This window comes from Lactuca virosa, chromosome 4, assembly GCF_052849685.1.
Source record: "Lactuca virosa cultivar CGN04683 chromosome 4, Lactuca_virosa_CGN04683_v6, whole genome shotgun sequence".
NCBI classification, from domain to species: Eukaryota; Viridiplantae; Streptophyta; class Magnoliopsida; order Asterales; family Asteraceae; genus Lactuca; species Lactuca virosa.
This window is the reverse complement of record NC_136429.1, coordinates 44,810,451-44,830,280: the sequence shown is the minus strand read 5'-3', so window position 1 is coordinate 44,830,280 and position 19,830 is coordinate 44,810,451. Positions and strand designations below refer to the sequence as shown.

The 19,830-nt window shown below is 33.4% G+C and overlaps 1 pseudogene across 1 annotated transcript; it reads left to right on the top strand.

Moving 5' to 3' along the window:
* The first annotated feature begins 2,295 nt into the window (after nt 1–2,295).
* Nucleotides 2,296–6,878, top strand: LOC145109710 (disease resistance protein Roq1-like; annotated as a pseudogene). Its single transcript, XR_013709162.1, has 5 exons — nt 2,296–2,808; nt 3,257–4,377; nt 4,491–4,703; nt 4,911–6,093; nt 6,190–6,878. The product of XR_013709162.1 is annotated as a disease resistance protein Roq1-like (transcript).
* Nucleotides 6,879–19,830: the final 12,952 nt, after the last annotated feature.

The following is a 19,830-nucleotide window of genomic DNA, read 5'->3' as shown; positions in this document are numbered from 1 at the left end:
AATTATCACGAGAATCCTGATAATTTGGGAGCTGATTTCCTACTATAGTTAAGAAAGCAGCCGAATTGAAGAGTACAGAAGAAATGGGCAAGGGTTATATAATAGGTGAAGGGCATTTGCGTAAATTCACATTAAAAGACTGAGCGGGAAAATAAGTCTTGGGGAGGCGGAACAATTGACACGTGTAAAAATCATTTTATTTATTAGATTAGGGGATTGGGTAGTAATGAGTGCACATCGTTTATTCTGGTTTTACTGGTTCCTCACCCAACATTTTTCCATTGATATTTCCTTTTAATATAGGGATTTTTTTAACATGTGCTCTAAGGACACACATAAAAAGCATTAATTGAACTATTAAATACTAATGAGACCCGTATGTTATACGGGTTTGATAAAACAAAAGATTAAATATGAAAGTTTAAACAAAAATTTATTTAAATTTGAAATTTTAGATTTGAAATTTAAAATTTATAATTTGAATTTAAAAGGAAACATATTAAATACTATATGAGTACTAATATTGTAATTTATTGGTTATTTTAAATTAAGACAATTATTAATTGATGTGTAAATATGATGTGTTAATTAAGAAAAGATAAAAAAAATGAGAAAATGACAAATGGAAAAAACATTTATTCATAAATACCAAAAAATGACATGTGTCCAAGTTAATGAGAGAGTGACACGTGACAAAATTATTTTCATTTATTAGGGATGATAGGAAATATTACCATAATTAAATATGAAATTAATTAATTATAGAAAATATTTTTCCTAATTAATGCATTTCACATTTAATTATGATTATATTTCCCATAATTAATAGTTATTATGTGTGCCCTTAGGGCACATATTAGAAAATCCCTTTAATTTATTGGGTAATAATGAGTTCCACATATTAGAAAATCCCTTTAATTTAAAAAGTCAACCAAAGGCCAAACGGAGTGGAGTCGTCAGATGAAGTCGCTAAGCTCGCTAAAGGCATCGGAACACCGCCCCTTAGCGCTCGCTAGGGGGTACGCTAGATGAAGCTACGGGCTTGACGGGAGGAGAGAGGGATGGATGCTTGCATGTGATTGGTTGCTTTACCAAATGATAGACATAATATCGATAGTAATTTCTTAACTAAAATTTTTAATTTTACCTGATCAAATCAAAAGGGTTTACAAAACCCTAACTACTAAAGCTTCGTTATCTATCTACAAAAATAGATTACTTCAAATAATGGAGCTCATTTAACGTTGGCGTTGGCCGGAAGAGATGGAGACGATGGTGGTTTCCCGATCGTGAAAATTACAGAGTTGAAAGAGTTCGAAAGGGGAGATTTGACAGGGATTTAATGGCGATGGGTATTTGGATCTTTTGGTTTTAAATCTGCGTGTTGTTCATATTTTAACTTATAGTTACAAAACTAGGCCCTAAGGTATTTAGTAATCTATATATGTGTTCTAATGACTTCAGTTTTTGCCATCCAAAAAAATGTGCCTTTAAATTAAAAAAAGTTATGTCATATTAATTAAGTCAAAAAAATATTTGTGTAATATTAAAAAAAGTAATTAAATTAAATTATAAAAAGAAAATAAAGAAAAAATGGAGTGCTAAGAATGTTACTATTTCCTACCAAATATCAAGATTAGATGTTAAATAGAGAAAAATAAGGTGACACTAAAAAAATTGAGGTGACAAAGTACTAAAAGTGTTACCACTTCCTTTTAAAAAAATGTACTATCTTTGAAAAATCAAAGAACCATTAAAATAGTAGAGAAAAAATCCTATGTCTACAAAAATATGGAATAATAAAACTCGGCTGAAAGCTGTGTATATAATTCTGTTGTTGGCTGTATTTCTTTTAAAAGGTCAACCAACCAATAACAGTGAAAAGATAAAAAAAACGAATGTCTAAACTTCATATATATATATATATATATATATATATATATATATATATATATATATATATATATATATATATATATATATATATATATATATATATATATCACATAATTAGTTTTCACAAAGAGAAAATTTCATTTTCTTTATATTCGTTTCATTGTTTCTGTCCAAAAAGCTCCTCGATACTTTTTATTAAATAAGATTTATTGATTAAGACGTGGCATGATCAATTTATTTGAAACCAACAACGCTTGCATTACTAAAATATCAAGTGGTGAGAAGTTTCTTGAGGTTTTCATAAAATGGAAATTGTTTGGAAACTGACATCCCTTTATATTTAGTTCATTTCATTTCATTAAGGTGTTCAAATCACATACATTCTATCTCAACACATCAATGGCATCTTCGTCATCATCAGCATCTCCTACTTAATTCTACAGCCTTGTCTTATCAACTGTGGAAGTACCGTGTTTTTCTTAGCTTTAGAAGAGAAGATACTCGCAATACTTTTGTGGGTCATCTCTACTCGGCTCTTGAAAACCAAGGGATCTACACTTACAAGGGCGACAAAACACTTCCTCGGGGTGAGTTGATCGGTCCATCCCTTAAGAAGGCTATTGAAGAATCACAGATGTCCATCATCGTATTCTCCGAAAACTATGCAGATTCTTCTTGGTGCTTAGAAGAACTTGCATATATTATGAAATGCAGGGAAACTAGAGGCCAAATCGTTATTCCCATATTTTATGGCGTGGAGCCCTCTGAATTGAGAAAACAAAAACATAAATATGGACAATCATTTGTCAAACATGAGGTGGAGAACAAGATTAATAAGGTTGAATCTTGGAGAAAAGCACTTGTGGATGCAAGTAACATTTCTGGATGGGATTCCAAGGACATTGCCAACAGGTAACTTTCTTCTTTGTTTTTACACTTTCTATGGTAATTAAAGATATGTGTTGACTACAAGACATCTATACTTGTACCTTATAAGCTTTTTATACAAGAAGAGTTTATTTGATCTAGGATTATGGATAAGCTCAACATAAGTTATGATGTACTTCATCAAGTTATAATTATTCTAAATCTCTTCTTAATGCCTCACCTCCGCTTACAACGACAAATCAATCCTGCGTTACTTATTGCTACTTAAAGCTAATTGATGTTTCCCCAAGAAATTAAGAAAAATGTATCCAACGACTTGTGATATTATCATATTAACTATACAAGTTCTAATTTGAATGTGAAACATAAAGGGTAATTAATTAGGACTCTTTTGTTAATAGTTTATGGAGCATGAAACAAATTACCACTTTTGTGAGCACACATTAATCATCCTTGTTTATCCAATGTGTAGGCATGAATCAGAGTTTATCAAAAAAATTGTCGGTAAAATTTCAAAGATGTTGCATCCACTAACTTCAAGGGTGAATGAAAACCTTGTTGGAATAGAGGTTTGCATGCAAGATCTGAAATCAAAGTTAACAATTGGGTCAAGTGGCGTGCTCATGGTTGGAATATGGGGTATTGGGGGTAGTGGCAAAACTACTCTTGCGTCTTCTTTTTATAAGATGATCTTTACAGAGTTTGATGGTTGCTGCTTTCTTGAAAATATTCGAGAGGAGTCAAGCAAATATGGTTTGAAAAGATTGCAAGAAGAAATGCTTTCGGGTATTTTGAAACGATTTGAAGGGCGAGGAGGGGGGGAGGGAGGGGGAAGGGGGGTTGAGGAAGGAAAAAGCATGATAAAGGATATGTTATGTCGTAGAAAGATCTTGATTGTTCTTGATGATGTCGATCAACTTGAACAACTACAAGCGTTGGCTGGCTCTCATGATTGGTTTGGTGCAGGAAGTCTAATAATAATCACAACTAGAGATGAACATTTATTAATGGCTCATAATATAGATGTAATGCACAATATTAGCTTGTTAACTGATGATGAGGCTATTCAGCTCTTTTGCATGCATGCACCTTGGAGTAACACCCCTATGGACGATTATGGGTTGCTTTCAAAAGAGGTGGTTCGGTATGCTAATGGGCTCCCATTAGCAATTAGAGTTCTAGGTTCTTTTCTATGTGACAAAGACATGAATGAGTGGAGGAGTGCTTTGGCTAGAATGAAAGAAATCCCACATGATAAGATTCTGGAAAAGCTAAAAATTAGCTATGATGGACTTAATTACATGGGTTGAGCAAAAGTTGTTCCCAGATATTGCATGTTTTTTTAGGTGGGTGAAGAAAGATAGGGCTATGGAGATGCTTGATGCTTGTGGTTTTCATCCTGTTATAGGAGTAAAGGTGTTGATGCAGAAGACCCTCATAACTATTTCGAATGGAATATTTGATATGCATGATCTGGTGCACGAAATGGCACACCACATTGTTAGAGGGGAACACCCTGAAAATCCTGAAAAACATAGTAGAGTTTGGAAGAAGGAAGATGTTCAAAATACATATGCTATGGATGCAATGAGGGTAAATGTTAAAACCAACTCTTCAATGTATGTATGTATGTATGTATGTATATGTGTGTGTGTAAAAAAACACTATTAAGTCAACCCTGACACCATTTTGTTCCTCCATCACAGGAACTTGACATGATTGAAGCAGTAAGATTTGAATACAGCTGGGATGATCCATTACAACGTCTTCCTTCGATTGTTGCAAACATGAAGAACCTTAGGTGGATTTATTGGAAAGGTGATCTCACGAGTCCATTGCCTACTAACTTCTCACCAAGGAAGCTTCGTTGTCTACTACTGCGTGAAAACTTTCAAAGACAACTTTGGGAGGGTATTAAGGTAATTCTTATTGTTTATCTAATTATCAGATGACAGCAATGTTTATGATGAATCATAGACCTGACTAGTATATATATAGAGAGAGTGAATTTTAAGTAGATATTATGTCACAGTTATTGGTGTCACCGAGCAACTTATATATAGTTATAATATTAAAAGATTGAAAAAGTTTATCACCATGGTACATTTTTGACTTGTATACAACAGTTTCTGCCAAATTTGAAGATCATGAAACTTTGGTTTTTGAAGAAGCTAGTCATGACACCAGATTTTAATGGACTTCCAAATCTTGAAAGATTTATTCTCGATGGATGTGAGTGTTTAGAAGAGATTCATCCATCGATTGGACGCTTGGAAAAGCTTGTTTTTCTATATATAGATTATTGTCTCAGTCTTAAGATGTTTCCAGTCATCACCCAACTAAAGAAGCTGAAGACCCTTTCATTCATAGACTGCCGTAAACTCTTTAAGCTCTCAGAGATCCAACAGAACATGGACAGATCACATTTGGATAATAAAAATATCTGGGCAAACTGCTTTGTTACTCTGCTGACATGTTGCAGCAATCTTCGTGGTAATATACCACAAGAGGACCTCATTAATGTAGAAGAAGGTGTTGGAACATTCTCTACACAAGATCAAACATGCACTAATACTCACAGTAAAAGAAGGAACATGCAATCTGAAGATAGGACAATTTTCTGTGTATTACTCATTCATGAAAACAGAAAATACATACATACACGTCCTACACCCTAGAAGATAAACCCTACTCTATTTATAATAATAAACATGCTATGAAAAAGGAGAACTATCAGCTAAAACCACAAACATAGGACTACTAAGTCCACCTTTATTGAAGCTCCACCAAACCAGGTCTTTCATTAGACCAAGTCCTGATTATTCAACTTGTGGATAAGGAAACTGGAGCGACCCATTCGAATCCGTACCCATGAACAACTTAACCCATCAAGATTACCCAACAGAAGGTTATTTACAGCTTTTTCACAACTTTCAAGAACTTGGCTCCTTAAGAAAGTTGGAACTCAGCTGGTGCGACTTGGGAGATGAACACATCGATATCGGCTCTGGTGTTTGGGAGTTGCCCAACTTGCAAGAACTCAATCTAAAAGGAAATAAGTTTTCACGGTTAAATTTCCATCGCTTGCGACTTCCTCGACTCAAATGGCTCAACGTGTCCTACTGCTCTAAACTTGTAGAATTGTCAGAGATTCCATCAAGTATAGCTGTTGTTATTGCGGATGATTGTAGCTCACTTGTAACCTTTGGAGATATTTCAAACTGCAAATGGTTGTGGAAACTCTCGCTTCGTGAGAGTTATGTCGTAAATCCACGTGATGGTGAGACATTATTAGACTCCATGCTCCAGGTTTGACTCTACGTACCTTTTTTAAATTTAAATATATAATATATAAACCCAAACATAAGAATCATAACCGAGTCTGAATGTGTTTTCCATGACCAGGGGAATGCTATCAAAGATCACTTTATCAGTGCCGCTCTTCAACATCAGATTTCAAAGAAGCTTGCATGTAGCTTCTTTAGGCAAAACACATTTAGAAATCGTTTTCTACCACATCCACATGATGTACATGTTTACATTGCGTCTTCCAGATGATTGGTACAATGACTTTTGTGGATTCTTGATACGGATTGTTACCAACAACAAACTTCCGGATATTAATGTAATCTTGACGCATGAGGTGGATGAAAAAGATTCTCGATTTGAGATTTGGCAGCCACATGAGTCTTATGAAGCACCGGAGCGTGAATATGATTTCAAAGTACAGACGTATGTGGGATATGTTACGTTTAGTTCATTGAGGCAGACCACATCGTTGAATTCATCATACAATATTATTTCATTTTCCATTGAGAACACGCTTACCTGGAGATCATTTGGAGTACTTGGGCTCGTTCCTAGGGACAGAACAGATGATCCGGTGCAAACAACAAATGTTGCAACAGATTCCTCAGAATATTGGAATGATGAACTGGATATCCGAAAGGCATTTACGATCCAACATGATTTATACTCTTTTATCCAGATTTTATGGCAACCATAGGACAACAACATCTACCAAATTAATCCATACTCATATATCTATGACTATTCACAATTCCTAGTTCATGCACTCAATGTTTTCTTAATTTTGAGCAAATACAATCAAATGATCTTGTTCCTGGGAACATCTTAGCAAATCTCCCAGCCTGTTTAAAGGTTTATTATAAATTTATGGTTTTCTTTTGTTGTGACCGATTGAAATTCTATTTAAAATGTGGTTTTGCTCTCATACAAAAAACAAATTTAGTGTTTAACCAAAACCCTAACTCAATTTCTCAATTTGGAGATATATTTAAACTTAATCATGTTAGGGATATAATCTGTACCTAACATTTTTTCGCCAAACCTACCTCATTAACTGTACACCACCACACCTACAAAGATTTACGAACATGTACTTCTACTGCTTCCATTTTTGTTTTCCATGCATAATCCTTTGTACATTACAATAAAACCAACATTCCTCATTCCATTTATTATAGTGGTTAGCAAAAACGGAACCAAAACCGAAAAAATCATATAAACCGAAACCGAAACCGAAACAAAAACTGATGATGCGGTTTATAGTTTTGTAAAAACCGAAAGTTTTCGGTACAGTGCAGTTTTGATATGTACAACGACCGAAAAAACTGAACCGTGGCGCAAAATTATATTATATATTAAATAAAATATATAATTATATTTTTTATATAATAATAGTGTAACGTGAACACCACATGGCATGATGTCATGTTATATTTAACTAACACAAAAACAATTCAATTGGTAAACGACTAACACGACAAAAATAACATAAAATAATCATTAGTTTACTTCATTCATTGGAGTGTTTGGAGTTGTAGCCCTTTTGATATTATGGAATTGCTGTTTTTTCCTTTTTGCCCTGCCTTTCCGCTTTTTAGGCAGGTGCTAATAATATTTCTGCCGGTTCAAAAAAAATATTTGTTTCATTCATATTTATTCATACAAAATACGACAAACATATGTTAAAAGCGTGTCAATTTCGTATTGAATTTTGAACATTAACATGATGCAACACGTTGTCGTATTTTTTTGCATTAGACATGAACACGAATTTAAATTTCAGTTTCATCCTAATTTCGTTTTGTGTCGTGTCGTGTCATCAAATGACACCCTTAGTTTTGAGTGGTGTGATAAAAGCAATACATCCACATATATTCATACTAAAGGGGCAAAAAAATAATTTTAGCCTAAAAATCGTCACCAATGGCTACAAAATAATAATAAAAAAAAACAATAATAATAATAACATTTCGGCTAGCTAGTATTTGGACTGGATTTTTAAACCGGTTTTGGAATGGATATTTTAACGGATTTTTCTTAAACCAGTTCAACGACAATAATTTCAAATTGTGGATCATATAAACTAAAATTCGGACTCAATGTTGTTCTTTCCGTATCCGGTTCCATGAACATATACAAGATATTTCATTTGAACCAGTTTTTTTACATGATCACATCTATTATAGGGTATAGATTAACAAGGACCCAACACAATATTCCAGTCGTGTCAATTCATTACAAAAGAAGTCCCGTCTCAATCCCTACATTATTTGTGTAAAAAGTTCCTATTGTAAAACAACATTCTGATGTTCAATATACCTAACAATAAACTTTCATAAATAAAAATAAATAAGAGTTTGGTTTTAAGAAAAAAAAACTCTAATAAAAGAAAAAATTTAAAACTTTCATAAACGAATTTATCTTAGCTTTTATACAAATATCATTTTATGTAATTTATGACGGTTCAAAAGCTTCTATCTAATTTTGCCGAACAATTGTATAAAAATAAAAACTACAGGTTTAATATTCTTCTAACTACCAGCTACCAGCGAGTTTTGTCAAATACGCTCATGATAAAACTATAACATAAGATAATTAAGTAAAATTAGTACCGATCTATATTATATAATTCACTACTAGAATATTTGGATTTAGCTACAAAAAATTTCCGACGATTTTGTTTTGTTGGAAATTTCCGTCTAATTTTCTACAAACTTACAACAAAAGTAGAATCTAACAAAATTCCAACAAATTCCCTACGGAATTAGATATCCTACAGATTCTGTTGGAAGCGTGTTGGAAGTTTCCTACATAACACCAACGAACAATTAATTAATATTTAAAATTAAAAATCTGTTGGAACTTGGTAGGAAATATAATAGCGGGAATGAAAGTTTTTTTTAACATCTTTTCTTTTTGATTTTCCCTCCTTGTTTTGCCTTCCCTTTTTTTTTAATATTATCATTTTAATAAATATAATAAAAAAAATTCATATTATTATTAATATAAATATAATTATTATTATTTTATATTATTATTAATGTAAATATAACAAATAATATTATTATTTTTTATTGTTATTGTTATTCTTTTCTTATCAGATTTATTTTAATTAATATTTTTAATATATAACTATATGGTTTTATTAATATTAAACTTACTATAATTATATTATTATTATTATTAATATTAGGTTTACCATATGTATAACTAATTAACTAGACATACGTACACATACTAATAATAGAAAATTTAAACAATAATAAAACTATTTTATATATATATATATATATATATATATATATATATATATATATATATATATATTAATTTCAATCCCCTTTAGGGGACAGTACCACTTGAATGCTATTGGTGAATTTATTTTTTTTCTTTTTTATGGGATTACTTTTATTTTTTATTTTTTTTCCTTTTGCCTTATAAATGTTTCCACGTGCTTTGATGACCAGAGCTACGTGTTGCTCTCTTCTTTTATCTTTTCCCTATCTCCTTTCAACCTGGTGTCATCATCACAACCAACGTCTACGTGTTCGGCCCCAGATCCTTATTGGGTGTAACCCCCACCGCCCACCGCCTGCCTACATTTTTTTCGTCCCTTACATCACCCTCTGCTTTCGTTCTGATTTTTGCATCGGTTGGCTGGGTTGAAGCCGACCTTAACCGCTCCACAAAACCCTAACCCGACGCCATCGCCTCTCATCTTCTCCACCGTTCCTGCAAACCACCATTATTCCCTCTCATAGGATGAGGATTAGAGTGAAGGCGACCCTGGAAAGCACCCTGAAGTTTCTTTAAGTTACATTTCTCACAACAATCCCTGCATCTGCTTGGTTGCTTATGTAATTTGTTTGTAAATTCATGTAACAAATTTTGTTATCATATACTTCTCCAATCAAATTTGTAGTTGAGTTTACAATAGTTATCACCTCAATTCCAAAGCTTTTTAAAACCCTAAAATGCAATACGGTTATGAAACGGCTTAGTTGCATCGATCTGATATTTTGATTTCTGAAATTTTTTTCTAATCTAGGCTTACAGGAAAGAAGGTTATATTCATCATGGGCACACATGAGCATGGAGAGAAAATAGCTATTGTCATTGTTGCAGGTGGCTCAACCCCAAACGACCACTGTGAATGATTGGATGTAGGGCTTGTGGGGATGAACTTTTGGTGGTGGGTGGACAACAGGAGGCTAGGGAACTCAATGACCGATATTTCAAGGAACCTAGAGAGGTGGTTGATGATAAAAGTGTTTTAGCTGCAAGGAAGTCAAAGTTTAGCATGGATAAAGATCCAAAGTTCAGCAAGGATGGTAATTCAAGTTACTAATTTTGACTTTGGCTTTTTTTACCCAATTCTAAAGTCAGCTATGCGTTTTAATTTAGGTTTAAAGCATGTTACTATGGCCAATGAAGTCCAGTCTTCAAGTTCAAAACAGGGTCAAGAGTTTGTTGGCAAAGCGATTGGAGAGCAAGAGTTTGTGAAGGATTCTGATATAGATGCTGCAAAAATAGCTACAATAAAGTCTGCAGAGTTAGGTATATATATTTTAATTTAAATTATAATATAATCTTATGGTTCTAAATTGAGCCCACTGCATTCTATTTCAGCAGCTAGAGGCGAGTTTCCTCACTGTGTTGATGGGTCGAAGGCACCGATGCCGAGCCATGGTTTATTATGGTTAGAATGCTAGTTGTCTGCGTCACTCTACATGTATGATATATGATACCGGGCGGGGCCCAATTCCAGGAGGGGCCTGATGATTATTGTTGCATCCCCGAACCGAGTAAAACAGCGGAAACGTCCGACGGTGGATGACGTCATGTACAGTATCATAACAATTGAATAATAGAGATCAAAGCATTCCAAACATTATATTGATAATTAACCACTTGGGTTGTGGTGACTTGGTAAGGCATGTGGAAGATATGGTGGACAACCTATTGACCCATGTTCAAATCCTGGCACCACTAAGCCCTTGTGGCCATCGAGGTTCGCCTGCAGTGACTCCAGGGCATGAGGCAAAGCCTCATGTTTGCAGCGGAGGATTAGTCGGTGCGCGAAAGCTGGCCCGGAAACCCTCGTTAGGGAAGTTCCCTTTCCAAAAAAAAACATTATATTGATAATTTATAAGTTTTTACATTGTATTCGAATCATTGTTTGACTCCAAAAGCATACGACAAAATCTAAGACGTAACAATGCTAAGCTCCGTCTTCTCAAAACCCGTGTGGGTATACTCGGCGGGGCCCGACGCCGGGCGGTCCCCATTATGTGATTGATATGTATGGTATGTGGTATTTTGGGGATCACTAAGCTTCGTGCTTACGATTTTCAGTTTATGTTTTAGGTACTTCTGGTGCAAAGGGGAAGAGCTCAGGGTGATTGCAGTGCACACACTATATTGTTCCGTATTTTCACGATTACTTTGATGTTTTATGTGACAACCGTCACTTTCTGGTCAAGTCAAAGTCAAAGAAAGTCAACAAGTCAAACCGGCCAACTCAATTAACCCTTGTATATTAGGGTTTACATTATGTTTACTATTGTACAACACACCATCCTAATGCAAAGTATCACTTAGAGTTTTCACGTGTTCAGAAAATCTAAACCATAATCAGGGTAGGTGTGACAACCGGCAAGCTTCTGGTCAAGTCAAAGTCAAGTTAAGGTCAACAAGTCAATCTGGATTTTGTCATTTTCGGACTTTTTCATCATTTTAAGGCATTTTAACGTTGGAAATCACACCAAACTCGTATTTTTCATATCCTAAACCCCTTAAACCCCCATTTTATGCCAAAACTAATTATTTTAAACATATTTATATAAAATAATACCCAAGATTTTTTTTTTTAGGATTCTAAGAAGATAAGGGGTTTGACTTTGTGATGTGATGTAAATCCTTCATTTTCCCATGCAAATCTCAGTAAAACATGTATTATCCAAAGAGAACTAAGCCTTGTACACCAGTCCTCCAAGCAAAGGTCAAGTCACTTCTTATCCCCTCCTTCTTAGTACGTGAACTCCACTTTTCCTTCCCATATCCCACTCCTCATTCCTCACATCCAACAACTCCTAAGAGAGCTCTCAACTCATTCAAGCTTCAAATCCCACTCCTTCAAGGAAGATTCCCAGGTTGTTGTAAGTATCTCATCTTCCTTAGTGATTCTTCAACTCATTCAAACTTCATACCCCTACATTTTCATGTTTTCTTCAAGTTTTAGGGGGGAATACAAGTTAATACACCAAAAACTTAACTAAACTCAAACATCAGCTTTCATCAGAAAAGTTGAGTCCTATTCACGAACTATTTTGACCATCTTAAACTTAATATCTTTCAAAACTGTTTAATATGCAAGTAGTTCAGGTTTATACCTTTCTAATGACTACTTTCACATCTCCATACGATTTTTCTACAATTTATGGTGATTTTTACAAAACTGCCTATCATTTCAGAAACGAATTCGGACCAGTCTGTGAATATGAACATTTTCACACAAGTTACAAAACACACATACATTCAGTCTTGGGATTTAAGACTACATAACTTTTTATAATGAAAATATTGGATTTTTCTTGGGTATACATTACAATTACAAACACGTTACAAGTACAAGACACACACATACATTCGGTCTTGGGATTTAAGGCTACAAACATTTTATAAGGAAAACATTGGATTTTCTTGAAGTATACATTACATTTACAAGAAAAGGTTTTCAAACTCTACATCCAAAAGATTATGAACTCACCAACTTAATTGTTGACACTTTTTCAAAACTACTTGTATTCTCAGGAAATCAGTGAACCAGGAAATCAACAGCTTTTGAGGATGAGACGTTAAGTCGTCAAACATTACCTTTTACCATAATAGTGTAATTGATTTTTGAAACATGTAAACTCATACTATGGTGTAATTTTTTTTTTTAATTATGATGGTTGTATTTGCTTTAGTTTCTACTATACTCGTTGTTATGATACTATACATGAAGTCCGCCACCCCTGGACGTTTCCGTCATCCTTGGTTTGGGGGTGTGACAGATTGGTATCAAAGCATTGTTTATAGTGAACTAAGTATATCGAACCACATAAGATATACAAACTATAAATGCATTGGGACTAAAGTCTCTGATTAAACATTTTCAAATAACTATACTTTTAGAAATAAATAGTTTCTTGTTAAAAGTATGAGTACATGCACACCCCCGGACGTTTCCGCCATCCTTGGTTCGGGGGTGTGACATTTTATGACATAGATGATACATTTTGATTTACCATGGTTATTGATGATGTTTGGATAGTAGTTTTATTTATTTAAAAATTAAAATTTTTGGCATATATTTTTGGGACGTTACACTTTATGACTTAGGATATTATGTTGGGCATAGTAGCCGAGTACGTCGGACGTACTCAGCGTGAGTTGACTTGGTTGACTTTTTTACCTTTGACATTGCCTAGGATTTTGACCAAGTTTGACCTAAGGGTATTTTGGGTATTTTGAGTTGAGTTTTGAGAAATGTTCACTATTTGTTGCATATATGACCTGTAGAGTTGGTATTTGGAGCAGCGTGTTGTTAAACTATTTGTCAGACTGTGAGGTGAGTTTTCCTCACTGTACTTGTGGGTCGAAGACACCAGTGCGGGGCCACTAGGTTATGTATCCTAGTATATAGGATGATATTACGCTATAGTGATCTGTTAGATCTGTATCCTGATATATATGATGTTATTCTACTGTGGATCTGTTAGATCTGTATCCTGGTATATATGATGTTGATATGTGGTAGTGATCTGTATGTCTGTTTGCCTATCGATTAGTTATATGTTTATTTGTTGCATATGTCGACATAGTATGATTTTGGGTTGAGACTACTACTATGTGCGTGAGTCAACATACCGAGGGTAATCTTGCCCGATGGCTGTAGACCCGAGGGTATACCAGGCTAATGACTAATTGGACCTATTGTATATTGGCATTGCATTATGATGTCTGAGTGGGCCGAGGCATTCCAGTCCGATGACTAATTAGGCTACGTTCTAAAATTAAAAGGGTAATTTGACAAAATTGATCGTCTTGGCTTCCCATTTACTAAAAAGTTGGTTATTGGTGTCTTTTTTTAACTCTATGACTAGTGCATACAAGCAGTTCACTATGAACTACTACACGAATGGTTTTGAGCAGTGTTGCAGAAATCGGTCTTGGCGGCCGATTAATCGGCGATTAATCGTTTGGCGGCCTCGAACCGATTACGATTAGAGTGCTAGGCGGAAATTGGTCAAAATCGGTCAAATTCGGGCTTGTCGGTCCTTGGCGGCCTTGGCGGTCCTCAGCGGTCATAGGCGGTAAATATTTAAAAAATTAAAAAAAAAATAATTTTCAAATATTACACCAAAATTTTAAATTTTTAAATTTTTAAGCTTTCAAATTTTAAAATATTATACTAAAAATTTTATAATTTCAAAATTTTAAAATTTAAAATTTCCAAATACTTAATTTTTTTAGGAAATATTAATTTTTTAAATAATTTTATTAATAATATAGGGTCCCCAATTAATTGCCGATTAATCCCCGCCGAGTCTGATTAATCGCTTATCGTCAGTCGACCGCCGAACAATTTTTACAACATTGGTTTTGAGTAAAGTATTATGGAGCTTCATGGGATGTTAGAGACAGCTACAGAAAACATTGTTCCACCTACGAGCACAAGTTCAACCATTCTTGTTTTGGCTATTAGGTAATACGGTGTCAAGAGAAAAAAGTCATTTGTATGTGTAAGCATGTGAGTATAAGGTTTAATGTTTAGTATAGGTCTATGGTATGTATCTGTATGTATGTGTATATGTGTATAGTATGTATATATAGGGTTTGGGGTTTAGGTTCGTACATATACGTATATATATTGAAATGACAAACTATTTTACACCTAAATTACCACTTATGTCTTCAACGATACTTGAACCCATAACGTCTCAATTGAGAGAGTTACCCATTACGGCTAGGCTAAAGGCCCTTTGGTACATATAGGTATACTTACACATACGACATATATACATATACTAATAATAATAGTAATAATTTTAAATATAATAATAATAATTTTAAATAATAATAAAAGTAATAACAATTATTATAATTTTAAGTAATATATTACAATAATAAAATTAATATTAATAATTATAAATTTAATAATTATATTTATAAATCTAATAATAATAGTTATGAGAATTGAGACCAATATTAAAAAATGAATGGCATTTGACCATTTGCCCCGAGACCGAAATGCAATTCTCATTTTTTTTATATTCCGTTGGAAATGTGTCGGAAACTTCCAACGAAACATCGACGATTGTTCTTTGTTTTTTTTTTAAATCCAACTTTTACTTCTTTTCTCACTAACCTTACCTAACCAATTTTAGACTTCGACGAAAAAAAAAGCGCCTAAATATCTACCGCCTAATTTTCGTGAAATTATTGAAAAATTGAGCCTTTTCTATACGCCTTCTATCTTCTCTCCCTTTTCTCTCCGTCAGACAGAAAATGTAGAGAAAGCCCTAAACCATCGTCTCTGCTTAAGACCACCACCACCGGAGCAAAATCACCACCGTTCTCTTTCACGTCGCACCTGCACTTAGCTTTTTGTCTCTCACGTTGCTCCTATGCCTCCTCCACCATCGCCATCGTCGTCTCCGATCGCCATTAACTATTACTCATCTCAGTCGCTCACACCTCCACGCCATCGCTCACCTCAGTCGCTCACATCTCCGGTGTTGCTCTTATCAGTCGCTCACGCCTCCGGCGTCGCTCATATCAATCGCTCACACCTCCGGCGTCGCTTCCTTCTGAAGCTCACACCTTCGGTCGATCCTTTTAGGTAATGTAATCAATCACCTGGTTCTTTCTTGTAAGTTGTCTGCGATTTCATATTTTTATTTTGATTCTTGTAATTTGTCTGTGAAACAGTGATTCATTTGTTTGTGTGATTCTGATTGTGAATCTGTGAGTTCGATGCATGTTGTTATTATGAGTTTGTTACTTTACAGATTTTTTGAGTTTGATACGTTTGTTACAGATTTGTGATTTGGCTCTTAATTGTGTTCCGAAATGGAACTTATTTTGGTGTTTCAATTTGTTCATAGTGTTATCCCAAGTACCCAACTTAGGGTTAAGTGTTGGATTTTAATATTTTGCCTGAATCCCAGGTCATATAGTCACCAAGATTTCCAAAAGACATTGAACTTATTACTTTTGTCTACTTAAATATGTTAAAGTATTGTTGAATTGGCTGAGCTTCAAGATAAAGAAGTAGTAGATTGTACTAATATATAGTTACTGAGCTTCAAGATAAAGTAGTAGATTGCACTAATATATAGTTACTGAAGGTATTGTTCCCTAGTTCATACATCTTTGTTTTGGAAAATGTATTAGAATCTTGATGGAAAATGCTTATTAATCTATTGTTTTGTTAACATTTCAGAGAGCAAATGATCTTGTTAAAAACAAGATTCACCCCTCATCTGTGATAAGTGGATACAAAGTAAGTGTTGCAATCCTTGCTGAAATTGCAGTCAAGTCTAAAATTTTAATGGTATTAGATTAACTGCAAGATTGAAAATAAGGTCTATGTCTTAGATTCATGTGCAAATCCAATTTTTAATCTAAAACACCTGTGTGTTTATGTGTTTGTGCAGATCTAATGGTGGTGGTCATTTTTTTCTTCAATTCTAGGCAAGCAATGGGCTATTGGATTTGTTTTTAATAGGTAAATGTATAGGATTTTATTTAGAGTATGTAAATGTATTAGATTTGTATTTTTATAGGTTAATGTATTGGATTTGTATTATTATAAGTGTAATGTATCGGTTTTGTATTCTTATAGCTTAATATACTGGATTTGTATTTTGTTAAGTATAATTTATGGTATTTATGTTTTTATAGGTTAATATCTTTGATTTGTTGTATTGGAAAAAAACCTGGATTATTTTAAAAAAGATTTTTTTTTTAAAAATTAAATTGAAATTTTTGTTGGAAATATTTTGTTGGAAATAGGTTGGAACATATGTTGGTATTCCGTTAGAAATATTGTGTTAGGAAGTCTTGTTGGAATTTTGTTGGAAATTTCCTACGAAATATTCCGTCAGAAATTTGTTAGAAATTTCATTGGAATTTTGTAGGTACCCCTATTTCCCACGGCCCTTTTCCCAACAAATCGGTTACCCTCTTTCCTACTAAATACCAAAGCATTTGCTTGTAGGTATTCCTTCATTTTTCTAGTAGTGATTTACATAAGATAAAGTTACATTTAAAAATTGTCATTCATAAAAAAAATCTTACCTTCTCTTCACCAACTTAGAGAGTCATATATACTCGCAATAAACAACACAAAATTCCATATCAAACTTAGAAAGTCATAAAAACTTTAAAATTTCTACTCATAACTAATAAGTCTTAAAAACATAAAGACATTCATCAAATAATCCACAAGTCATCATTTTTCTCTTCCTTAAATTCAACTTTGTCCACCAAATTCACGTGAATACTTTTCCTCTTCTTTGATGCTAAACTTTCACCTTCATTTTCAAGTGCCCCACTAACTCTAATTGCCCTCTTATCATCATCATCATCATCATCATCATCATCATTTGGATTCACTATCCATTCATCATCAGAAAACACATTCTCAAAAATGAAAGGATCGTCTCCCTCTTCTTTTAGTGACTTTTTCTTCAAAAACTTGTTATTCAACTTTTTATTGTACATAATGGACATCATACTATTCATTTTTTTGGTTCTCAAACGGTTTCTTCTCTTTGTGTGCACTTAATTAAATCTATTCCAATTACGTTCACAAACCAATGCAGAACATACAAGACCCAAAAAATTTGTTGCAAACAGTTTGAGTTCTGGCACTTCATCTCCAAAATTATCCCACCATGCAACTATATAAAATAACAAAAAAGAAACAAAGTAGTAAATAATATATATTTCATATAAAATTATTAAAGTTTAGTATTTACTAGGTGAACGTATCAAGTATAATGTCAAAGATGATCTACATCCAAATAATCCATGTTTATAATTAAACTCATCAAATTGGAGATCAACTTTCAAATAAGTCTCCTCATCTTTAAAGAATCTTTCCATACATCCATACAAACCGTATTATCAGTAACAACTTGAATCACAATCTCTTCTCAAATTTCTTCAACAACACTATCAAGCAATTTGAACAACTTTTTGCATTTTTTATATAATCTGATGCATCAACACTCTTCAAGAAAATCGTACCATTTTGATTGTTTACAAGAATGTTTCCATGTTGCCTTTTATCTCATCTATGGTCTTAGATGTTGTCTTTAATTTACTTCTTCTTTTAGGATCTAAGTCTCCATCTCATCCATTGTTGGAGATTCCAATTCTTCTCCATAGTTTCCAATTGAATCCAACATAGTAATAAATGAAGGACTTTTTGCACAACTCGATGGAATCCCATTTTCAAATAATAATCTCCTGATATCCAAACAAACTTCATCACGATGCTCTTTAGCACTCATTGGACTCATATTTTCTCCCCTCATCATTCTTTCATTTTCATCATCAAGTTTAGGGATTTCCACTCCTATTCACAGAAGTAGCGTCGAATCAAGAACCTGTAATGAAGAAATACAAGCCCCACGTGATACGTGTCGATTCAATTTTGCATTTGGTAGAAACTAAAAGAAAGAAAACTGTTAAGTTGTGCATAGAAGACGTTTAAAACTTTCTTGTAAATTTCACAATGCAGATGCTAAAATTGCAATTATAAGTCATGGAATCATCAATTTCAAAGGAAATAATTTAAGAGTGAAGAAAAAATGGGTCTTACCAAAAGAAAAAGTTTAGTTGTCTAAATGAACTCACAAGAACCCTAGTAGTTCACTAATTCTTGATTTCGATACTTCGGAATTGATTCATGCAGTTCTTCGTACTTGTTTCATCGTAGCAATGCAGAAAATAAAAACAGTAGAGCATCACTCGCACAAAGATTCACAAGAAGTTAATGGTGGAAAACGATATCGTTCCGATCCCTATGAAAATCATTATATTCATGTTCAATTCGTCCATCTGACATTTGGGGTTGAATAATGAATATCCAAAAAAAAAAAAAGACCCTTCATCTTTGGTTGATTCGCAAAAATACACACTTAAGAACTTGGTCTGTTGCAATAGCACCTCAAACTTTTACAACTATTAATTAAGGTGAGGTTTGCATTCCAAATAAATAGGATGACTTAGCATATTTTTGGGATAATAATAAAGACTTTTAAAGTGTAAATATTCATATAATTATCTCTAATATCGTTATCAAAATTTAAGATAATAAAAGATATATTTTCTTTTGTAAAAAGGTGAGATAAAATAAAATTTTTAAAAAAAGTCTAAAAAATCCAACCCAGTATACACTAAAAGGCTAAAAGCCTTGTATTTATTTATTTATTTTTCATAAAACCCATATATTATGTTTTATTGTTTAAAACACATATAGCAAATTTTCTGAATAAATTGATCGGATAAAAAAGTGACATGACATTTTTTTTTGTAAAGAATACATTGATATGAGCTTCTCCAACCATAAACACAAAATTGGTGCTGGTTTAACACAAAAATGGTGATTTCATCACTCCAACCAACCTTTAAAATGATGTTTTTTAGAGGTTTTTCATTCTTGACCTCTATATTTGG